Here is a 12898-nt window from a genome sequence, read left to right on the forward strand (position 1 = left end):
AGAGCCAGCTTGCTCCTGGAAAGTCTCTAGGATCGGAACAGGAGACAGAGTTCTTGAGTTAGGGAAGCCCCGGTTTCAGGAACAGAATCTGAGAAGCTAAGCTGGTTGCAGGACAGTGGCCAAAGGCCACACAGGTGTTCCAGTTACTGGAGGAGGAAAGTGAGAAGTGTGTGGGGCAGCAGCTTTTGTCAGGTCTGAATCCTGCAAGTCCCTGTCCCGCCCCCTCCCCGGGAGGACATGAGTGACCTCCCTAACTCTGCTGTGCTCCCCCCTTGAGCTGGGGCTCACCAAGACCCCCGTGCTCTAAAATCCTTGAGGACATGTCCATGAGCTAGCTGCCGCAGAACCTGAAGGCTGCCTGGGCTCCAATATGTTCAGGCCCTGCTATTGTCAATTCTCAGGCAAGAAAATGCCGCCTGCTGGCCCTGGTCTTCTAGGGAAGTCTGCAGGGCAAGCCCCGACCTAACCTCTGGAGCCCTCACTCTTGGCCCACCCCCAAGTTCCTGGCATACAATACACACCACTTACAATACACAGCACACAGCATGAGCCCTGCCCAGGGGTTCAGTTGGTTTCTCCACAGAAGAGACAGCAGATGCCTGTCCACTTTGGGTTCATGCTCATGACTCTTCTCAGCAGCTGTGTGACCTTCGATAAATGATTTAACCTCTCTGTATCTCAGCTTCCCTGCCTGCTAAATGAGAAATAAAATCTTCCATGTGGAGTTGCCATGGTGGTGGTGGGGGCAGTGTACGACGCTGTAGAAATAATACATGTAAAGTGCCAGGCCCGTGTGGACACAAAGACTTCCTTTCCCAGACTTGATCTGGTATCCCAGTCTTGCCAGTGATCATGGCCAAGGGAGAAAAGCCCAGGAGACTTGTTTGAATTTCATGTAAAGACCTTTGCAGGGATGTTGTTTGTTACTCACAGGTTCTCGACCTCATGTCAACAAATGCTCCTACTGAGGCTCTTACTGCTCTACCACAAAACCTAGCTCTTCAGGCATAACAGGAACTGATGCTGGGACCCTCAGTGCTACGACACTGTTTGTTCTCTTTGGAACTGCTTAATTCCACTGAAGGAATTTACCCACCTTGAGAGGGAAAAAAGGCTCACTCCTACTGTGATAAATGTATACATCCCCAGTTCTGTCTGGGCCCTACTCAGATACAACTTATTTTTTTTGGTAACAGCTTTATTGAGATATAATTCACATATCATTCAATTGACCCATTTAAAGTATTCAATTCAATAACTTATATTCACAGAGCTGTGCAACCATCACTATAATCAACTTACATACATTTTCATTGCCCTAGAAAGAAATGCTGCCACCCATGAGCAGCCACTGTCCATTTCCCCAACCCCCCAGCCCCTGGAAGTCACTGACCTGCTTTCTGTTTCTATGGATGGGTATATTCTGGACATTTCACATGACTTTTGTGACTACCTGGTTTCTTTTATTTAGCACAATGTTTTCAAGGTTCACCCAGGTTGTAGCACTTCATTCCTTTTTATGGCTAGACCAGTTTACTTGTCAATTCATCCACTGATGAATACTTGAGCTGTTTCTACTTTTTGACTATTGTGAAAGCTGCTTCTATGAACAGGGGCATACAAGTTTTTGCGTGAGTTCAAGTTTTATGTTACTTTAGGACTCTCTACCGAGGAGTGGAATTGCTGCGTCATAAGGTAACTAACTCTATGTTAACGCTTTGAGGAACTGCCAGGCTGTTTTCCATAGCAATGCATTATTTTACATTCCCATTCACAGCAAATGTGGGCTCTAATTTCTCCCCATCATCACCAATACTTGTTATTGTCTGTCTTTTTGATTATAGCCATCCTGGTGGGTGGTGGAAACTACTGGTTTTGTGGCCATCAGGCTCATAGCCACCTGCCACACACTCACTTATCCTAGGCTTCAAAATGATTTTAGAGACTTCCAGATATTTAAAATGACCACCCCTTCAGTGGATCATGTTCCCCTGTAAAGAACACCAAGACACCTTTGAAAAGACGCTAGCATAGGCTGCCTGAGAGAGCTCCCAGAGGGATCAGACTCTCTTCATGCGCACTATTCTAGCCACAGTTCCCACGGCAGGGGTAACACCACTGAAAAAGGTCATCCAAAAATTGTCTCTGATCCTAGCAGAAAGATGTCATCAATGACACTTCTTCTCCAACAAGCCAGGTGAAATGTAAATTCATTTGGAGATCATGAAACCCTGAATTTCGTCTTGGCTAACCAAGCAGAAGTTTATGTTTGAGCAAACATTTCTTGCTTGTGCCTATGTAAATACTGCATAAATACCATGGGTCAAGTAAGAACAGTTTATGATTAGGCTTTTTTAAAAAGCCACCTGGCTCTCCAGGGAAAGACCAGCTGGATTCTAGGGGTGTCTTTACAGCCTGGGTTCAGCAATCGAGGCCCCTGTCTTCAGGGTCTGGTGCCAGATCCAAAAGCCAGTTCTACTTCTGATAACGGCCTGTGTTGCAGATGGTTGATGTGTTCTGTCCAGAGTCTTTTTATAAAAATATGTTTTTTATTGATTTTTTAGGGAGAGAGGAAGGGAGAGGAATAGAGAGATAGAAACATTGATGAGAGATTGATCGGCTGCCTCCTGCACGCCCCCTACTGGAGATAGAGCCCGCAACCGGGGCGTGTGCCCTGACAGGGAATGGAGCCTGTTACCTCTTAGCTCATGGGTTGACACTCAACCACTGAGCAACACTGGCCTGGCTGTCTAGAGTCTTAAGTGAAGCAACTGTCTTGTGAGAGGACTCAACAACTCATCCTGCAAGACCTCAGAGGGTCTAACCCCAGCCCAGCTATGACAACATTCCCTGAATACCCTCCTGACCAGCAACATTTGGCACTGGCAAAGCTCTGGATATAGTAGATGAGTGTTCTGAGTGGCTTCATCCACCTTCAGCTATGGGGAGGTAGGGGCAGGGGGGAGGCAGCCCCTGGTAGCGGGAAGTGGCCCACCACCATAGGCCCTGTAGCTGGCTAGGAGGGCCTTAGTACACTCCAGTGGGCACAAACAACTTCACAGAACACCAGACCCGACAGGACCACTCTGCTCCCATGAAAGTCCAAGACAAACCGCATCAGTCATAATTAGGTCTGAACTCAGACAAAAATAATAATACTGTCCAAACCACAAACATGACTAGATAGCCCCCTATCCAGGCTAATACAAGTGACCACTGCTTCTTGGCCAACTAAAACTTTTTGTTTCGTTCCTTCTGCCTTCTAGATAAGATTGATTAAAATATCCAATCATAGAATCAGCCTGACAGTACCCAAAACAGAAGACTTCCCCCAGTCACCTAACATGGGCCCAAATCCTATCACAAGTCCTTCTAACTTAACCCTCTATGAGATGTCCCTAGATTCCCCACTGTGTTGTATGACTTAAAAATTCAAGGGCTGCCTTGACATTTTTGAGCCTCACAGGACCCTTTGTTTCCCTGTTCTTCTCTAATATGCCCCCTCACCCCCAGCAGGAAAGGCTCCCCACCCAGCTAGTACCCCACCAGCCAGACAGCTGCACTCCACCCCAGCCTCATCTGAGGGGGTTCAGTTCTCCCGGCTGGCTTGTGAAACTATTCAAACAAGCCAATCACCTCCTCCTGCAGGAACCAGGGGGCGCCCCCCCTCTGTTATTGCAAAGCCTGCAGCCCACAGCCCCAGCTGCTTCACTCTGTTCCTGAGGGCCACCCTGAGTGGTCCTGCCAGCCTCTGTGAGTTTATGTGGCTGATTACTGCTGTCAATCTCACCTGTCCCGTGCCGAGTGTCATACTACTGAGGGCAGGTCCCTCCCACACCAGCAGAGAGAAAGGGAGGTAGCAACAATCATGCTGTGTATTCTCCCTTGTGGCAACAAGTCAGTAAACCCAACTTTGCTCAACTACAGTAGGTTCCTGGTGGCCTTGGTTGGAGGGGCTGGCCGGGCAAACTTGCAAAAAACCTTGCAGTGGTCAGAGCTTTTGGATTTTGGAACTCTAGACAAAGGACTGTGGAGCTGTATTGTTATGGAACCATAAGCAAGACTTTCCTACTTTGGAAGGGCAAGGTCAGGGGAAATGGGTAGTTTAGTACTGTTAGTCACACAGCCGAAGAGGTGAGCGTGAGGCCAGACCAGGGAGCTCCCTGTGGGCTTTACAAAGAAGTGTGAGCGTCTGAGTGTGAAACAATTCTTGGTCACTGGGGGCTAGGCTGGAAGTAATGGCTCTTTGTCATTCTGGAGGGATGCCCAGCATCTAAAACCATTCCTGTGCCTGGGGAGGTCTCCAGTTCAGGAGTCCTGTGGGAGGTGGAGTGTCAGTTACTAGTTGCCCAGCTACTCTGAAGCTAGGCCATGAGCATTTAAGGAACTTCCGCAGTCGGTGCTGGCAGCTCCCGGGGCCCAGGGAATGCGTCCCTCCGGGATCGAAGAAAGGGGAGCTCTAAATCAGCCTAGGTTGCAACAGTTCAGACAGGTGGAAACTCAGCCCAAACAGCCCAATCTTGTCTCAGGCCTTCAAGGTAAGTGCTGCAATTCAACAAGATACTGATATGTTCCCTGGCACCCAGCTCTGGGCCTGACACTGATGCTTGTCTTTCCTTCAACCAATGTTTACGGAGCACCTACTAGGTGCCAGGTGCTGTCTGTCCTTAAATACAGAGGACACCACAAGTCAGAGGTGGTCTCTGATCTCAAAGAATGTGCAGGCTAGTGGGGGAGACAGATGCTTATTTTACAACAAAGAAATAAATTAGCTTCAGGTAGTGATAGGAATTAGAAAGTCTAAAACAGGATAAAATGAGAATGGGGAATGGGCATTAATTTAATAGGGTCGTTAGGGTAGCCAGGCTCCAAGATGGCTCCCAAAGATACCCTTAGGACTCATACCCTTGTGTGGTCTACTCCCATCCTATCCCAGCAAAACTGGTGGTGCACCTTACATCACCAATGCATCTATGTACACACACCTACTCATTCATTTCACATTACAGAATGGCAAGATTTGTGAAAGTTGTGTATTTTGCAGATGATTTGATTTGATGCTGCTAAATTGGAGCACATATGATAAAAATGCAAAAAACAAAACAAAACAAAGCCAATGTGTTAGACTTGAAAGGATCCATAAACTTTAAAAATCATGTTATTTTAGCCTGGCCCGCGTGGCTAAGTGGTTGAACATCAACCTATGATCCAAGAGATCAAGGTTCGATTCCTGGTCAGGGCACATGTCCAGGTTGTGGCCTCAATCCCCAGTAGGGGGTGTGCAGGAGGCATCCAATCAATGACTCATCATTTATGTTTCTATCGCTCTCTCCCTCTTACTTCCTCTCTCTGAAATCAATAAAAACATATTTTTAAAAAAATCATGTCATTTTAGGTCTGGAAATAAAATAGTTCAAGACCTAAAGACTGGCTGCTGTGTGGAAGAAGCCACCAGACCATACCGTAGGATGTTTCTGGCTTCCTGGAGAATTTGCTGGCCCCAGGGAGGACCCTGCCCTTAGGTCAACAGACAGCAGCCACGATCTGGCGCTGCTCAGTTCTGATGGCAGGACGCCAATTCAGACAATTTTAGGATGAACTTGTTACCGGAATATTCTTTGAATCGCCAGTTGGAGCCAGAAGCCAATTAATGGAATTGGAAACAAGGGTTACATTCCCCATGCCCCGACAAATAAATAGAGGTCAAAGATTAAATCAGTTATATAAAGTGCCATTTATCTGCTTTTCCCAGACAAGCCTTTTTTTTTTTTTAGAGAGAGAGAAAGAGGGAGAGAGAAACATCAATTTGTTGTTCCACTTATGTGTTCATTGGTTGCTTCTTGTATGTGCCCTGACCGGGGATTGAACCCTCGATCCTGGCGTATCAGGACAACTCTAAGCAATTGAGCTACCTGGCCAGGGCCCAGACAAGCCATTTTCATGCTGGATAAATAGCTCAGAATGGTAACCAGTCTACCTTTCCTCTCTCACTCCAGGAAGAACTGAGAGGAGAAAGGACTGCAGGTGAAGGATTAGAAGTTGTGGTGAATGTCTGCTGTTTCTGGCTACCTCACATTAGACATTCTGCTTATTTAGAGTGGGGGTGAAGGTGGAGGTGGGGATTTCATAACAAGCGCAGGTGACTTGCCCCTGCTCAGAAGCTGAAGATTCAATCAGATCTCCCCCACCCACTCTGTCTCACTTGTGGTTAGGTGTGAAAAATTTACAAGGCAACTGCTGCCCCTGGTTCTGAATTTCAGTACCAATACTTTTTTTAACAAGAGAAAATTATCAAATTTAATTACATACACATATATGGGAACCCCGCATATCTGAGAGAGTCAGAGATCCCACACACACATGAGAGGTTCAGAGACAGGGAGGGAAAATCAGGTATATATGGCGCTCTGAGCTGAGGCACCTGGGACTTCGAAAGGAAAGAAGGTCACTGCAGGACAGTAAGAAGAGCAAACGTTCAGTAATTAGAAGTTTGTCCTGCCCTACAGACAGGTCATAAAAAGTTATTTTTGGTGATAACTCTTATTATGGGCAAGGCCTCTAATTTAAATTCTTTTTTTTATTGTTGACAGTATTACAGATGTCCCCCATATCCCTCCCTTTTACCTCCTTCCACCCAGCCCCTGCCCCACCCCAGGACTTCACCACACTATTGTCTGTGTCCATGGGCTATGCATACATACTTTTAAAAAAAGTCTCTTTAAATGCAAACTGGCTTTGGACTAACCTACTGGAAAACTGTGGGACCATAGGGTATCAGTCTGGGAGTGATAGATGGAACTGCAGTGACACAGCCACTTACCATGTTAGAGAAGGTGCCTGATCTTAGGCAAGTCATTTACCTCCCTCAGCCTCAGCTTTCTCAGCTCTAAAATTGGGTTAACAGCCCTTATCTGACAGGATGAAGGGCAGATGGAAAGGGAAGGGAATTTTCAGGATGCCCACAGTGGAGTTGAGGGTCCAGTAGCTGGGTCACTGGGCAGTGGCATACTAAGCTTCCCAAGCAGGTGGTCTAGGTACTCCAGGCCCAGGCCCAGCTTCCTAGCTCCCTCCTGAGCTGGGATCCTTAACCAGGGAACATAATTCTGTGAGCAATCATGATCTTCAAATCAAGTCCTTCTCTACTTAGGTAAACAGAGTAAGTTTCTGTTGCTTGCAACCAAGAACTCCTGACTGGTCCAAAGTGCCCGTTTATAAGGCTGGCTAAATGCCACAGTCAGGAAAACACAAATAGAACTCAGTGGTGAAGGACAGTGTGTGTCTAGGTTATAATCTATCAGAGCCTGAACTCGCTGTGCCCCCTGAGGCCCACCCACCCGGGAGAGTATGGCCAGGTGGAAGGAAGGGCTGCAGATGCCCAGATTTCTTTTGGGGGGGTGCACAAAATATTAGTTTACATTTACACTGAGACCTGGACAAGGCACTGTCTGTCCAGCTTCTTTAACAAGACCTCAGACAAAAGGTTTCCACGACCTCTTAAAGATGCCCAAGGATCTGGGGCAATCTTCCTCCCCTAGTCACTCATATCACATCATTCATCTGGCCCTATTGACTTTTCCTCCTAAATATCTCCCAATTCCACCCACTCCCCTCCTTGTCCACTGCCAGCCCTGACATCCTTTGCCTAGGACAAAGACAAACCAGTTGACATGCTCTGTAGGCTGCATCGCTCAGCCCCCCTCTCATCTCAACTTATCGCATCTCTTTCAATTCTCTGGCCAACTCCCCAATCCTCCCTGCAGCCCCTGACAACCACCATTCTACTTTCTGTCTCTATGATTTTGACTAATTAGATATCTCATATAAGTGGAATCATACAGCATTTCTCCTAGTGACTGGCTTATTTCATTTAGCGTAATGTCCTCAAGGTTCATCCATGTAGCATCTGTCAGAATTCCCTTCCTTTTTAAGACTGAGTAATATTCCACTGAACGTATGTGCTACATTTTGCTTATCCATTCATGTGTCTATGAATGATGGACCATTGGGTTGCATCCATATTTTGCCTATTATGAATAATGCTGCTATGAACAGATACAAATACCTGTTCAAGTCCCTGCTTTCAATTCTCCAACCCAGAAGTGGAGTTGCTGAATCAGGCAGTAATTCTATGGTTAATTTTTTTAGGAACTGCCATACTTTTTCCAAGTGGCTGCATCAGTTTTCATTCTCATAAACAATGTACAAGGGTTTCAATTCCTCCACATCCTCACCAGAACTTCCTAATTTCCAATAATAGCCACCCTAATGGGCATGAGGTGGTATCTCCTGGTGGTTTTGAGTTGCATTTCCCTCATGATTTGTGATGTTGGGCATCTTTTCATGTGCTTATTGGCCATTTGTATACCTTCTTCAGAGAAATGTTTAAGTCCTTTGCCCATTTTTAAATCAGGTTTTGTTGTTGTTGCTGAGTTGTAGGATTTCTTTATATATTCTGGATATTAACCACTTGCCAGGCATATAATGTTCAAATTCACTTTCTTTTAGTCCCCTTGTCCTTGTTCTGTTCCCTCCTGCCACAGGCCCTTGGTACATGTAGCCTCCCTGGCTGAAACATTATTTCCTTTCCATGTTATCTGGGAAAGAAAACTCGCACTCATCATTCAGGCCTCAGCTTAGCCATCAGGAAAGCCTTCCCCACATCCGTGGTTAGGGCAAATGCCACCTACTCTGGGACCTTAGTACGTCTCTTATCTTTCCTTTACATGCTTGTCATGGTCATTTGTATGGCTATTTGATTAGTGCCGTTACTCTAACTACTCTGTGAGTTCCTGGAGGTAGATTATATCTTCTCTCTACCAGGCAATGGCTTCTAACAAGCACATAGTAGATGCTCAATAAATACTAAATGACTGAATGAATAAAACAGTCATTTGTAGAGAGCCTTTTCTCTAGGAAGGACCACAAATAGAGACATATGCTTCTGTTGGCTAAACCTCTGGATGAGTATAAGAAGGCTGATTTTTACCTCTTGCCATAACAACATTGAGCTACCCCTGTAGACTCACATAGAGTGGATTAAACAACACAAAAGAACTTGAAGATAATATGAAGCTACACTGTATGGTCCTTAATAATGTTTCAGGGAACCAGTGTGGTCAGACACTGTAGTCACAGTTTCTTTGTCTCAAACAGTAATACTATAAGGCAGGGATTACCTTGATTTTTATTTTAGCTATTTGAGTATATTTTCACTGCCTTCTAGCCTCCATTGTTTCTGATAATAAATTAGCTATTAATCTTACTTGGGTTTCCTTGTAGTGATGAGTCATTTTTCTCTTGCTCTTTTTTGTCTTGTCTTTTAACTATGATGTGTCTAGGTGCTAATCTCTGCATTTTTCCTACTTGGAATTTGTTGAGATTCTTAGATGTGTTAATTAGTGGTTTTTTTGAAAGTACATTAGGGAATTTTTCAGGCATTATTTCTTTGAATATTTCTTCTATTTCTCTTTCTCCTCTCCTCTGATACTCCCATTACACATGCTGGTGTGCCCGAAGGCATCCCACATTTCTCTGAGGCTCTATTTTTCCCATTCTATTTCCTCTTCAGTTACGGATTACATAATCTCTATCAATCTAGCTTCAAGCTCACTAGCTCTTCCTTCTGCTAGTTCAAGCACTATTACTATTGTTTTGCAGATGAGGAAATAAGGATCAGAAAACAAGTAATTTACTGAAGGTCACACATAGCTAATAAGTGGCATGGCCAGAACTTGAATCTAAGATCTCAGCTCTCATCCTGCCCATCACTTATTCAATCGTTGGTTCACTATTTACTGAATGTTGACTAGGTACCAGAAACTGTTCTGGGGGCTTGAGAACACCAAACAGACAAGAGTCCTTCCCTCATGAAGACATCAAACAATTAAACAAACATAAATAAAGCCCTTTAGATGATGGTGTTATGTAGAAAATGAACTGAGCAAAAAGATAATGGTGGTAGGTGCTCAAGTGTCTGTGGAGGTGACATCTGAGACCCGAAGAGAGGACGTTCCTGGAGCTCCTTCAGGACTGATAGCTTTCGTCTCCTTTTCTGTCTCTTTAGCAGAGCCCAGTACATAGTAGGAGCTCAGTAAATGTTTGCTAAATGGATAATAGTTGCAAAGGAGCTGTTGATTTTCATGAGCCATATTAATGAAATATTACAAAATAGACGTTAACATTTAAATCATTCATGTATCTGTTTAGAATCATTTAACATTAAAATTTGAAGGTCTGGCAATACCAAGTGTTGGTAAGCAGATGACCAGCAAAATGTTCAAATGGTCTTGTGGACTGTAAGTTGGCAGCAGCTCTTTGAGGAAACAATGTGGCAGGGTCTACATAGCTGAACATATGCATACGCTACAACCCAGCTTTCCACCCCTCGATGGGCATCCAACAGAAATACACTCATACCATGCACTAGCATGCCTGTGACAGCAATGTCATAATAGCCAACAGCTCCCACCTGGGAATTAACCAGATGCCCATAAGCAGCAAAGCAGTTCTGTGGTATATTCACATAATGGATTATCATGCTGCAATGAGAATGAATATTGGAAACTGCGTGTAACAATATGGGTGACTTTCATAGATATGAAATGAGCAAAAGAAGCCATGTACAAAAGAGCTCCTCCTGTATGCATCCATTTCTATAAAAAGTACAAAAATGGAGAAAATGAATCTTTGTTGTTAGAAGTCAGGAGCATGGTGACTGCTTGGAAGACAGCATAAGACAGAATTGCTGGGAATGGGCACATCCGTGTGTTTAGTTGGTGAAAATGCATCACTGCTGTATGCTTCTGATAACAGTGCTTTTCTGTATCAAAGGTTTGGGGATCTGCAACAATTCAAACAAATCAATGACTCAACAATGTGGATTCCACAGGGGTGGAGGGCTTCCTTCCTGTCCTGTGCAAAGAACAGCCTGAGTATGACAGCTTCCTCTCTCTCCTTGTGTGTGCTGGCTCACACTGGCTCTGGAGTGGATAGAGAGGGGCCTGTCAATCTAGCAGCACAAGAGCTGGGGTCTGCCGGCCACTGGCTCTGCAACTCCAAGCATGCTACTTCCCCCATTCAGCTTTAGGTGCAAGCGCACAGGCTCCCAGTGGGAGTGAAGAGAGGTATGTGTGTAAATCGCTCATCCTGGTGCCTGGCACAAAGAAAGTGCTCAGGGATGTTAACTGCAGCTCCCCAAATGATCACAAGATTTTGTTTGAGGCTTTCAAGCCAATGATGAATCAGCCTGATGGAAGGAGGGGGGCTAAGGAGGAGGCAGAGGATTGTGGGAGGAGAGAGGTACCCTTCATGAGGTTCAGGCTCTGCTCCAAGGGACAAAACCCCTTTAGTCACCTGGAATGTTGCATTACAAAAGCTGCACACCATGTGATTGATCCAACTGGCTCCAACCTGTAATAGACAATACAAAAACAGGCAAAAGGAATCTATTCTTAGGAGTGGATCTTAGTGACTCCTTGTGGGTGACAGTGATTGGAAGGGAGCACAGAGGAGGCTGCTGGGAGAATGGTCATACTCTGTCTTCTTAACCTGGTGCTGGCTGCACTAAGAAGTGAGGTTCGTGAAAATGCATCAAGCTCAGTAGTTAAAATATGTGCCCTTTTCCTTATAGGTCTCAATGTAGGAATCAAGCCCAATTTTAACTCTGGCCTAAGAGAACTAAACTAGAGGGATGAACTTTATCCCCAGGGCTCTGTAATGCAGGCTCTAAGTCAGGAAGGCAAACAGAATTTGCCATGTCCCCCATGCCACCGTTTTGCCAGCAGATGGCACTGGGTGTAGAGGGGATGAAGGAGGGCCCTCTTTCCCCACCTTTGGGCTGTTTTCTGCACAACCTGGAAAGCAAACAGCTCTCAGGAATGCCGTGGAACCCTGCAGCAGGAGGATACGCTGGTGGCAGGGGCCACCAGGTGCAAAGAAACCTGTCACTGAAGGCGTGCTGGGTCTAAGGTGCTGCAGCTGCCCCAGTTACGTTAAAATCTGGACTAAAAATAAAGGGCAGCTGGCTTTGTAGTACAGGTGAGTCTCAGAAGCCAGGGAGGAGGCAGATGACATGGAAGGGGCCGCGTGTGTGCATTCATGTGGAGGGGAGGTATCTGTAGAAAGTGAACATTCTCCAGGAAAAGGTGACACAAGCAGTTGCACTGCACGACTGCCAATGACACCTCCAGGGACACTCGTGGGCTCCTAGTCTCAGATGCGCCTCATGAGGCTTTACAGCAAACGAGGGATGAGACCTCCCCATCTCCGCACAGAGGTACTTGCCTTCGCTCTGTTGTTTCATTATGTGTCTGAATTCTCCCAAGTTGCCTTGGGTATAGTCTCTCCCTATTTTGTGCTTTTGGTAACTGCTTAAGATATAATTCACATTTACCCATTTAAATGTACAATTCAAGGCTTTTAGTGTATTCATAGAGTTGTGCAAACATCCTGACAATCCATTTTAGGACATTTTCATCACCCAAAAAAGAAAACCCGTCACCCATTAGCAGTCACCCCCCATTTCCCCCAGTCCTAGGCAGCGACTAATCTTTCTGTCCCTATGAATCTACCTATTCTAAACATTTCATATCAACAGAATCATACAGTATGTGGTCTTATGTGCCTGGCCTCTTTCACCGAGCACCATATTTCCAAGGTTCATCCACGTTGTACCAAGTGTCAGAGCTTCATTCCTTCTCATGGCTGAATAAATGCCATTGTATGGAGAGACCACAGTTGACAGGGTGTTTGGACTTTTTGGCATTAGAAAATGTGAACATTCATGCTGTGAATATGAACGAATGCTGAGGACATTTGTGAACAGGTTTTCACATGTACATGTTTCCATTCTCTCAGACATATTCCCAGGAGTCGAATTCATGGAGTCATGTTTAATCTT

Source organism: Miniopterus natalensis, chromosome 3, assembly GCF_054644295.1.
Source record: "Miniopterus natalensis isolate mMinNat1 chromosome 3, mMinNat1.hap1, whole genome shotgun sequence".
NCBI lineage: Eukaryota > Metazoa > Chordata > Mammalia > Chiroptera > Miniopteridae > Miniopterus > Miniopterus natalensis.